At 46.5% G+C, this 12,392-nt stretch overlaps 1 protein-coding gene across 7 annotated transcripts in view; it reads right to left on the minus strand.

Moving 5' to 3' along the window:
• Mgmt (O-6-methylguanine-DNA methyltransferase) overlaps window positions 1-12,392 on the minus strand; it is a 280,232-nt gene that overhangs the window by 215,012 nt on the left and 52,828 nt on the right. The window lies entirely within an intron of this gene.

The raw sequence follows: 12,392 nt of genomic DNA on the forward strand, positions 1-12,392 counted from the left end.
AAAAAAAAAAAAAAAAAAAAAAACTGCACATTTTACACATATCCTAAACTCATTTGAAGTGATGAACTCCTCCATTTTTTTCCCCTTTTCCTCCTCCTCCTCCTGTTCTGTAAACAAGAGCTCCTCCACAACCTCTTGTTGTGGCCAGATGATCACCCACAATCCCGCAGGGAGAGAAAGAGACGAGCCACTGGCTCAGCTGTGATCATGTATTACTGATATTGTGAGACATCTCACATTCATCAAGACAAAATTAGAAATGTTTGTTCATCTTGAGGAACACTCACAGAACAAGGTACAGTCTAAGGTTGTACATTTAAAAGGAAAGCCTGGGACTGAGGGTGTAGCGCCAGAGGTTGGCAAGCATGCCCAAGGCTCTGGGTCCAATCCGCAGCACTACCTAAAAAGGCGGAAGCATGTATGAGATGATTATATGGTAGAAAGAAGCAAGACTCGGCCAGCACCAACACCAGGCACCTGTTAGCAGGTCCACAGGTGACAATGAGTAATGCTGCAATGAATCACTATGCTGTGGGAATCATATAAACTTCACAGTCAAAGAACTGAGCAAATGCTGTTCTGTGGATGTCTCCTCTGTGTTAATGTGGATAGATTTTAATTTTGATTAACATAGCAAGGGCTCAAAACAAAGATATACTAAGAGCAGTAAGAAGCCAGCAATGGGATTCAGACAAATTCTATGAAAATCACCCTCATCCCGGGCGGGGGGAAGATGAGGCAGAGGAGCTAGGACTTGCCTTTGCTCTTCTCTCCTTTACAATGCCTTAGGCACTCGGAAAGACATAGAGGCTCGCTGCCTCCCCACCACCCTCTATACCAAGGATTTCCCGAATTCTACCAGTGAACTCATGCATCAGGGATAGGGGGAAACACCTGATCTCTGTCCAAGACCTTCCCCTAAGGACCAGAATTAGAAGCCAGTCCATTTTCCTTACTGCCTCTGCTTTTTTGTGCTAATGCTACTTGAAGGAACTTGTCTGAGGCCATCACCTGGCAAAAATGTTCTCTATGTAGCATTATATGGAATGGCATTACCATCTACCTCTCTATCCCAAACCAGGATTTTCCTAGGAATACTCCTGTAGCCCACCATCTTCACACACCTATGCTTCAGTTAGATCTTGCTATTTTTCAGCTCTTAAACTCAGCATGGCCTCCATCATGGCAGCTGAAATGCCTTCCTCATGGTTCATTTTGTTTTTGTAATGTAAAACCACTTATTTAATTCTAAATGAAAACACTTTCACAACAGTGACTGGCCACGGTATGCTGCTGTATATATTGCAATTTTCTGACTGTGGTCAGGACCTGGTCCTAGTCAGCCAGGATGGAGGCAAAGAAAACACACACAAGGTAAGCAGCCTTGGCAAAAGCCTGCTGAAGGGCAAGGGGAAAGGGACTCCATCAGTGCTGGGCCAATAGTCCCAAGTTTGCTGTACTGCCCCAGAGCCTGACAGAGGGTGAGTAGGACCTATAAAGTTCACCATTGGGCAACATGGCCCATTTGGCTTTGCTAACAAGCTCGTGGAATGCTTCTGCTGGTGGAGCTCTCCTGGTCCCCACTTCATTAAATATTCTAAGTGATTTGTCTTTCTACCCACAACTCTTCTTGAATCTTTTTTTTCTAGGCTCAACTGGCTGAAGTTAACTTTCCCTCTACTAGTTGGGGCCACTGTACTGGGGGAGTAACACTGGAGCAGAGGCAATCCAGAAGGCCTTGTGACTTGGGACCAAAAGTTGATAAAAAGAGCACCCTTGAGAGGGTATTTAAAATGTTTAAAGTCCATCAGGCACACTGTAAAGAAGGTGCCTTATTCCTACCAACTGGATTTGGCAAATCAACCACCTATTTAATAGTTTATATATTTTGTAAACACTGAGCCCTGATATTAGTAGGTACAAAGGGAAAGGGATGGAGACCTTGAACTAGGGGCTTTCTATTTGTTGGCTATTGTTGAAGGTAAGCCAGGAATGGTGTGGATTGGCAAAGTGAGCAAGAGGTCTCCCACAGAAGTCCATCTCCCTTCAACGTCTTGGTCTCCAGGAAGAAAGTGATCTTCTAGGATGAAGCCTGGCAGGCCAAGCAAGAACCATCTCACAAGCTGAACTATCTCTCTGCCTGGCATTACACTTTTGCAATCAGGATGAAGCTTATAAACCTGAAAAAGAAACCAAGGGCTTGGAAAGAATAACTTCCCTTGGATTCCACAGGAAGAAGACCACATTGCATCACTGTGCCGAGGTTCACTAGGTCTGCTGTCTGGCTTTTACAAACTAGCAGGGGTTGCCTGCTCAGGTGTGTCACACACTTCTCCAGTTCTAGAACACATACAAGGAGTTTTGCGGAGACCTTACCAAACCATACCAAAAGCAGGGTCACAGGTGGGTCATCCCCCTCCCTGCTTCTTCATAATGGACAACTTGGCATCTGAGGATGGTGGCCTTCTACATACAGCTGGCTTGATCCGACAAAGCCTCTAGCTTCCTCTGGGCAAGGATGCCCTCAGAGTTTCTGCAGCATAGGGGACAGGGTTACTTGTTCCAATGTTCCTGTATTGGAGCTTTGCTTATCATCAAGGGCCCAACTCCAGGTTTCTTAATACACAGTAGGCAGTCCCAGCTTCAGCAGTAGTCTAGGCCATTTGCCCTCTGGTAGAGAGGGTAGATGAATATAGTTTTGAGGGGAAAGTTGACAGGAAATCTGCGAGTGAAGCCACAATCTAAGAACAGTCTACACTAGGAAACCAGGAGGTCATTTAAGCTGTTCTCTGGGGCCACAAACACTGAGCAAAGCCCAGAACCAATAAATGATCTTTGGGTCTCTGGTGAATTCATGAAGTGGCTTCAGCTGCTGCAATTATGATCTTCCTGGGATAGCAATATTTTGGGTCTCTGCTAAGAAAGGAAGGGGAGAAAAGAGGACAGAGTGGTGCTTCTTTACAATAGAATCCTGTATGCTAAAAAGACTGTCAAAACCCAAATAATAGGAGGCAAAGCAAAAATATGTGGAACGATGTAACAATAAGGACAGAGGATCTGGAAAGGGAATTTGTCTATATGAAGAGCCCCATGGCTACAGAGATCAGTTATCAAGGGGTATTTAAAGAGTGAAAGTTCATTTCCATAAATACCATTTGGTTCATCCTTTTTTTTTGGTAATATAAAACTCGGTGAAACTGTACTCGGTTTCTTTCTTCCCACTTTTCCCCTGTGCAGTCAGACCTGCTGAATTGACTGGAATAGGATTTCATGCTGGCATCCATGATAGGGAACTCAACATCAAAGCCTGACATTACAAAAGGGTGTTTACAGTAGTGGTGATACTCTGGGGTCCTTTCCAACTGGTCATGAGTTCTAAAGCTCTGAGGGAGAGGCTAGACTCCTTGAAGTGTTATTGACCAACTGGGCCAGAATTAGTCAAGAAGCCAAATACCAGGCTTAAGGATTGCACACCAGCAGAGGCCCTGCTGTAGATGCAGACAGAAGCCCAGCATTAGGAAACCAGGAGCCAGAACCATGAGAATCACAAAAAGGAAGAGGCATGACATGACATGAACTGTTCATCTGCACACTGGGGTGTCCCAGACAGCTGGACAAGGCCACCCATCATTAACGTTAAATGCTGCAGCAAATATGCCAAAGGGAAATGCCCCAATTCCAAGGGACATCTGGAAGCCCATCCAAATCCTTGAAATCCTCTCTATTCTGTTTCTGGCCTCTGGACTTGAGGAGAAGGAGGAGTCTTCTCTCTTGGGTCCTGCTGCCCAGAGCTGACTCTGCCATGGAGCAGAATGACATTGTCTCAGCTGATGTTGGTTTTGTAAACTGGACACACTTTTCTGTTCGGTCTGGTCTCCAAGCACTGTTGAAAACATGGCCAACAGAAGAGGCAGCCACACAGGCTGATACCAGTGTCCTTGGCTGTGTCCAGGCATATGTTGCACTTGAAGGTACTGCCCTGCTCTCTACTCTTGCCAGAGCCATTGCTGCTCCCACTGGGTCCCTGCACTGAAATTCCTAGGAGATGCAGAGGTCAAGGCCTCTTGCTTACCATCCTTAGCTATCAGCAAAGCTCTGAGTGAATATTCTCTCCAGGAAAATGCTGTTTCCACCCAGTAAGCGCCACTGACGCTGCTTCAGCCTAACAGTTTCTTGGTCTACCAGCTAGTCTTACCACCTCATCAGCCTACAGGACTAGACCTCTGACCCCTCCTATAGGGACTCTACATATGTGGAGCCACCCCTCTCGAAAAGACCTCATAGCCCCATTTTACCTGGGCTTTTCCTGTACCACGCAACTCTCACCCCTCAACACTCATGCAGCACAAACCAATGCTAAATACATCCAGGAGCCAGAGCAGGTTTCAGTAACAGTGCTAAATGTGGCTCACCGCATGCTTCTGCAGATCAAGTTTTACTACAACACAGCCACACCACAGACACTTGTTCATTTACAGCCTACTGTTGGCAGAACTGACAAGGTGTGAAGGGTAAAGGATGGCCCTTAAAGCTCTGTACCTCCAAAAGGAGGAGTTCCTGACCTTTAAAGATCCTCACTGGTACCCATTATCTCTGCCCAAATCTCCAAGCCTTCCTCACTATGCAGCCTTAAGTCTCTGTGCTTTTGCTGGAGTGTCCTCCCTATCTACCACTGGGTGCCTGTCCACCATGCTTAGTGTCTCCCATACTGGCAGACTGTCCTCCATTACCAGCACTCCCTATTAATCTCTCTCTGTGCATTACACATGCTTTTAGTACCATTCCCTGGTCCCTCCATCAGTGAGGGAAGAAGTGCACCTATACCCCTCAGGGAAGATAGGCTATGCTCCTCCCATCACAAGGTGCTCTGTAAGCACACACCCAAGACTCAGCCTTTGGCAATCAGACCTCACAGCTCTACTGAGTGAACCCCCTTTCTGAGCACATTGGCAGGGATCTGAATACTTCACTCCAGGGCCCCAGGGTGTGGACATGGGACTTGCTGAGAGACCTCAGCCTCAGGTCATAGATCACATCATACTCTTTAAGCACCTCAACTTTTGGGGCTCTCTACTGCATACAGGATGAAAATCAGGCTTCCTGAGAGGACAAAAAAGGCCTTTTGGAGGGAGCTGCCTGTTTTTCATGTCATCACATGGAGACAGAGCAGATAAAGGCAAGAAGCACAAGGCTTCCCACAGCTGATCTATTTCATTGCAAAAGTCCCTTAGGCTCTATTTCCATCTAAATAATGGTTTTTATCTAGACAGAATGGTCAGCATAATCATTACAGGGAATAAAGACCTATCATGAAAAGGGGTGTAGTATTATCCCACCACATAACAAAGGCTCTTGGCTTAGATATTGTTTCCAAGAGTACCTTGCCTTTCTCCTCAAAAAATCTTATCCAACAGCATCAAAATCTTGCTTGTTCTTCCAGAGTGACTGCCACTTCTATTCCCACTATCCTGGGGTCCCTCTTCATTTCTTAATTTTGTAACCATTCCCAGGTGCTTCGAGGTAGGAAGCTGGGATCCATGAAGGCACAGGCATCACAGGCATAAGGGCCTATAGAACATTTGTTGAACTAAATTATCAGTGTGTCCACCATCCAGGGCAACCGTCTATCACAGCATTTCCCCATGTTCATGGAAGACACTCTTCAGAGAACAGGGTTCTAGGGCAAAGTGAGAAGCTGTATGCATTCTCCCCTTCTAGAAACAGAAGAGGATTAAAAGCTATAAGCAAAGAACCTGGTTGAAGTATGTTTAATTCTCAAATGTAGTCTACCACGGAGCAATGTTTTTTACCCTCTAACCCTGCTCAGGCTGAAGGAACTGTTTCTTAGCAGAGCTGGAGGTAGGAGTCCTGGACAAAGCACTTAGATGAGGCATGACCTGCCACCAGCACTACTATCAGGCAGAATCTTCCTGGCAAGCATGAGAAACTAATCTCAGCTAGTTTAAGCACAAAGGCAATTTACTGAAAGACTATTGCAAAGCTCATAAGGCTTCTGGGAAGGGTAGAGGAGCAGGCTCAGAAAACAGTAGAACCAAGACTGGCCACAACCCAACCTCAGCCACAATCACGCTTCAGGAAACATCTGTGGGGCCAACTAGGGACAGCAGAAGTGGTGGTTGGCACTGTTGCCACCACAGCCCTGGAAACAGGATGTAGCGGCATCACCACTGGAACACTCTGCTGCCCTGCCTGCAGCTCCTGATGACCTCTAGCTGGGACCCAGCCAGGACAGGTCCATGCCCAAGCAGCAGAGGGCAGGGACATCTCAGGAGAAGAGTTTACCATATCGATACCATAGGAGTTTAGGAGACCCCACTCCATGATAAACATTCAGACTGGGAAGGCTTCAACATGGGGAGTCAGACTTCTCCACATTAGCCTTCATTTTTGTAATTAATAAAACAGGAATGCTACTCCTGACTCAACCCTGACAGTTCCCTTTGGCAGTCTCACTGGAGATGGCCAAGCCTAGAGCCCTATGCACTGCTCACTATGAGAGTGCTGGGGGTCAAGGCTTCTCCCTGCACAGGCCATACCTTGTGATCACTCCAGTCCAAGTATCTGGGGACACATTCAGTGTGCAGAGAGAAGGCAAAGGAGGTGGCAGGGCTGGGCTAGGAGGGTAAATGAGGGAAAATTCCAGAGCAGTGATGTAAAGGTGTCTGAGATCTCCCCCATAAGAGGGAGGGGTTCAGTCCTGCCAGTTCATCAAGGAGCAGAGCTTCACATGGTTTATCAGGTCTAGGCCCAGTGACTGGCCTCTGACTACAGGCAGGACTGGCTGAATGCGAGAGGCTGTATAGGCCTGCAATGTAGTGAAAGATGGATGGGTATCCAGCCTAAGTCAGTGTAGCCAAATGAACTATGCAACCGGGGCTCTGCATCAAACAGCACCTCTCTCCAGCAAGTACCCAGAGACCCCAATTTTTAGCCGTACAAAAGTAACCCCAACACTTTGGCACATTCTCCAAATATGTGCTGTGGTGCTGTCCCCCATCTCCTTTGGTGAGCATCAGTGTGCACCCCATGTCCAGCATCAATGCACTGGTTCTAGGTGGTCTGAACTGACATCTCAGCCAAAATGCATTAAGAACTAGCACCCCCTATCAGCAAGGTCCACACAGAATCAACCACAAACCTAAAGAAGGAGTAGCAGAACAGGAGGTTTCATCTATCTTACACCAAAACTGAAAAGGGAAAATCAGTATACAACTAGAATAATTGATGCATTCAAATCTGAGCTCTCCATGAGCCAACAGATTCCACTTCCTATCCACATCTAGTTAGCTAGTCATTTAGTTAAACGAAGTACAAGGAAGTAAAGTCCTTAGATTTGCTTACAGATGCAAGAGAATTGAAACAAGCCCAGCACATCCTACCTCAACAAGAAGAGGAGTTGGGACTTTCTCATCTCAGACTAAACCTCCTATGATGGTCATGCTCTTCAGGGCATAGTCTGGCTAGGCAGTGTTTTCATTGGCATGCTGGGCTTTTAAGCCTCTTAGCAGAACTTTGCAAGTCAAAATGTACCATAACTCACTGGCTGCTACTCTGCCAAAAAAACAACAACAAAAAGGAAAGCAGCAATTTTAGCATACTTTTATATTGACCTTGCCAGAAATGGATCTGATATACCATCGAAGTCTACACATGACTGACGTTCTTTGCCATAGACTACCACAGCATTTGACAGTCCTTCCACAGGCAGAAGGAGCAGCATAATTGTGAATCCTGATATATAATGGGTAATATGTTCCTAGGACAAGATCCAAACCATTGGGTCTGGCAGGCAGAATAAGAAGCCCAGAGCTGTACCAGCAGGTGTGGATACATCCCTTATGGCTGGCAGCTAGCAGAGATGTAGGAGATACCTACAGACTGAATGGGGGTGTCACAGAACCTACAAATTGGACATTGAGAAAAGTGAAGCTTCAACAGCAAAAAATGTACCAGGGAGCAAGGCCATCTCACCTCAGCTTGGGTGGGTGGCATATATGGGGAGCCATGTGACAAATGCCAATGGGCAATAGATAGCAGCAGCTTGGACAGGGCCCTAAAGAGCTATGTGAGGAGGACATATCCTCACATAGCAACATGCCTATGCCAAAGCCCAAGGTGTCAGGACCTCCTATTTGGGCTCCAATGATGACATCATATGTGGATCTTCACCAAATCAGGAAACCCCAAGAGGAGGCAGTTCAACTGGTGATGGCCAGCTCCAAGGACCCAAGAAGTGCGCTCAGAAGGGCATGAGGCATGTCAAAGACTGGCTCACTGTGATTCTGTAAACACACATGGCACAGTCCAGGCACTGAGTTCACAGCAAGCAGATGACTCCAAGCAGGGGCCACGGCTGGGCCAGAAGGGTGGCACTAAGGGAAACCACAGATAGGAATCACAGCTACACTTTGGGGAGAATGCAGTAGTTGAGATTTTCTGGAGAAAATCATGTCTGCTCGGAGATGTGGATTACAGGAAGGAGCTAGCCAGGTGGGAAAGCCAGCTGAGGCGGAGCAGACAGTGAGGTGACCTGTAAGAGCTTTGGGGAGATGGGCTATGGGGCCTGAATGACCAATCCTGCAGCCTGGGCTTTCCCAGCAAGGCCAGTTTTCAACCAAGGTGGAATCATCCAGTTTGTACTGAGCTCCAGTGGCTCCCTCTACAGCTGTGAAAAGAAGGAACAGAACAGAGTCTGGGAGCCATGGGGAAGACCCTAGAAGTTATCCAGTGAGGCATGACAGTGAACTCAGCCAGGAGAGAGGTAGAAGGGGGACTGAACAATGGCAATCAATACATTGCTTGAAAATACATATTTTCAAAAACCTGAGCACCCCTGTGAATTCACCACTAGAAGAAGGTACTGGAAACTGAAATCAGACAAACCTGGTCTCCTGGGGGAGAAAATTACCCACAAAAAGTAAATCATACTGTACTGTGTCTGCAACTTTTTCATAACTCTAAAATTATTCCAAAATCAAACTTCATTTTTTTAAAAAATCAATATACATAGAGTAAGATGACTTAAAGTATTTCTCCTATGTATTCCTTTTGCTTTCTACCATAAGTGTGAGATTATCTGACAGAAGAAGAAAACTATTATAGTCCAGTGTGTAGTGGTATCAATGTGTAGAACAAATAGTGAAGGCAGCGTTGGCCACTGCCAGCGATCCCACCCTCTCTTACCTGTGGAACAAATGGTAATGCGTTCTACCTCAGTTCAAAGCTGATGTGTGAAATGTTGAGTTAAAAGAAAAGCTTATGAATAGGATGAACCCATGCAAGTCAGAGCACAGCTCATCATGCTCATCAAGATGGCAATGAACTCCTGCAGTTCGGCCCAGCACCCTCCCAGGCTGAAATCCCTGCCCCTCCCCACCTGGGATCTCAATAGGAGCCTGTCCCCTCCACTCTTGTGGATTCTCACATCCTACTCACCCTGCCTCAGGGCCTTTGCACTGCAGCCCATGCTCCCTGAAATGCTTCTTCTTATCTCTGCATAACATCCCTGCTCAAATGTCACCTTATCAGAAAAGCTTTCTTAAAATACCACTTTCCCCTTCTTTCTTCGCTTCATTTTCCTTTATAGCATGTATGTGATATGAAAATAAATGAGATGTATTTTGTTCATTTGCATATGTTGCCTTCCCTGCAACTTAAACTCTGGTATAGGTAATAAATATGTGACAAATCTAGTCAATGAATAAGTCTGCTGAGAGATGAAAGTTTAATAAAATGGGAAAAAATGTATATCAGATGGCACCGTCCCTTCCCTTCCTTTCTTGACAGGGTAGATAGGATGGCTGGAGCTGTGGCAACCACTTGATGAACATAAGGGAAGGGACAAGTGCTTTGAGAGAGCCTGCTGGCCCCAATGCTGTAAGCCACTGCATCACCGACAGCAGTGCCCTGCTGGACTTCTACTCCTATGAGAAAGAGAAAGCCAGTTCATTTCAAGTCCACGTTCTGAGGAAATTATGTTTTCTTCAGCTCCGAGTGGTTCTACCCGATCCGTATCTCAGCACTTAGAATAGTGTCTGATATTTTATGGGTGCTCAGCAAATATTTACTGAATAAATGGTCTAGTTATACAAAGTATGTGACTGTGATTGAAGTGAGAACTCGGAAGGTTCACCGTAGGAATAACGGGAGCCTGTAGCAGAAACCTGATGGCCTGAGCAGTCCAGGATGGCTCCCGGAGGTGTCAGGGTGAGGAGGAGAGTCACTTTCTGGGGACAGGTGAAGATCTGAAGGGCAAGGTCCTACAGCCACAAAGAACCAGAGGGTCAGAGAAACTACAGGAAGAGCCCAGCCACATGGAGGGAGAGGGCCAGGTGTGAGACAGGGTCACTGCGGCAGCTCTTGGAGCAGTGAGGAGCAGGAATAAGAAGACAAGGAAGAAGTAAATGGCAGCAGCAATGCCATGCACATCCAGGGAACGGAAGAGAAGCACTAGAAGGCTGGCACAGCCTCCCTAACTAAGAGGACAAGGCTATGATGTACACACTTGAGCATGGTTATGATCTGCTCCAGCTCAGTGTATGCTGTGAGCTTTCCAGGCCAGAAAAGAAAAAACAAAACAAATCAAACCCTTAAACACCTTTCCTGCAAGCTCAGGTTTATAGCAGCTGCATGCCAACAGGGGCTGCCCTGGACATAGGACCCTCGGGGCCTGTACCCCTAGAGGCTTCCAGCTAGACCTGAAGGAACACATCTTGGGCCAACAGGGTCCCTGCCAAACCCAAACAACCAATTTCCAACTTGCTCAAAAACACTAAACACCCAAATGTGCTGGACCTTTAGAATTAGACCAGAGGGTCCTGTGGCAGCTTTCAGAGCCCAAGTCTTTGAATGTCTACCAACAACTGTAGCCCAGGGCACATGACACAAATGACACCAGTTAGAAGAGGACTAGGACAGCTCTAGGTACAGTACAAAGGCTGGGGCCCTCCTGGACCCCAATGCTGTCTGCCTAAATGGCCTCTCATCACACATTTCTGAGACATGACTAGGCTTCTTGTCTTCCCGCTGCCTGACCCCCGACCCAGAATCTGGCAGTGCCACAGAGCCCAGAGGGCTGCTCCCTACGTCATTATTGTGGCATCCACCTAAAGCCACAAGAGGGGCTGACATTAATTGGTGGCATAAAAAAAAAATTGATTTTTCATGGCTATTTGGGGACCTCTGGAAAATGAAGTGAATTCCGTTTCATCTCCCTTTTAACATGAATGGCGTTTAAATAACAATGTTCTGAATTAAGCACTTGGCGCCAGAGGCCAGTTCCCACCATATTAAAAGCAAGAGACCCAGAGACAGCAACTGTCTTCTTTTTCCTCTACTTGAAATTTCCCAGGCTTGCTGCACATGTCTAAAAACCAGCCTTCCAGAACCATCTTTGCAGCTCTGTACCTAGCACTTTTAACCATTTCCATGGTCAGGACCAGTGCTCAGAAATAGGTCAAAGGGAAGAAAGCACCCGACTGGATTGGGGTGGGTGAAGTGGGGGCTCAGCTGGTGTGAGGAGGACAAACTAGCAAAGGGAACAGACCCCCATAGCCCCTGACACAGCCAGTATTAAATGAAAACAAGTTCTGCCACCTCCCTGCTAACCAGAGAATAGGAAAGAATCACCAGGGAAACAGCTTTGGTCTTCATCTTTAGTGCCAGCCCACCTAAGCTCAGGCACAGGGGAGTACTGTAATCAGGAAGAAAGCAAATGTTAAAATCCTAAAAGACTGAAAATGCTGCTTCCCTGTCACCTAATCCTAAAGCTGCCCACAGTAGGGTGGCAGAGAAAGTGTATGGGCTTGTTCTTCAAGTGTGAAAGTTGAGAAGGAAAACACTAGGTAGAAGCACAATCACTGGCTAAGACTCAGCCCACGACATCTGCTAGAACCAGGGAACTGTGCTATGTCATATTCAACAGAAGATAATCAAAGCATAGATCGGTTCTTTTGCACTAACAAGCAGGAGTGTTCAGTTAGAAAGCAATAGTTCTGCCCAAGATAACTAGATTTAAAGTTTGCTCAAAAACAGCACTCCAAAGCTTGATGTCCTTGCCCAACAAACAAGAAAAGAAAAATGATTCCCCTGGTTTGTTGCTAAATTTCTGTGCAGCCAACTATATGGAAATAGAAGAGAATTTCTGTATTCAAATACATAACTAGGCTTTCAGATGAAGAGGCTAGATTGTATTGGAAGCCACGTTTCACTGACACTGAATTCCGCTAGGATCTTGCACTTGCAGACTTCCAGGGCATGGAAGATGCTGTGGCGCGAGGCAGGCCTCTCATAACCCACTGGAGACAGCACGGCAGAGCACCTCGCTGATGAATGATACTTAGGTCCCCAAGAGCACTCTAACTACAAGAGCC

The sequence above is a fragment of the Fukomys damarensis genome, unplaced genomic scaffold (assembly GCF_012274545.1).
Source record: "Fukomys damarensis isolate Sample0158 unplaced genomic scaffold, DMR_v1.0_HiC HiC_scaffold_8, whole genome shotgun sequence".
Classification (NCBI taxonomy): Eukaryota; Metazoa; Chordata; class Mammalia; order Rodentia; family Bathyergidae; genus Fukomys; species Fukomys damarensis.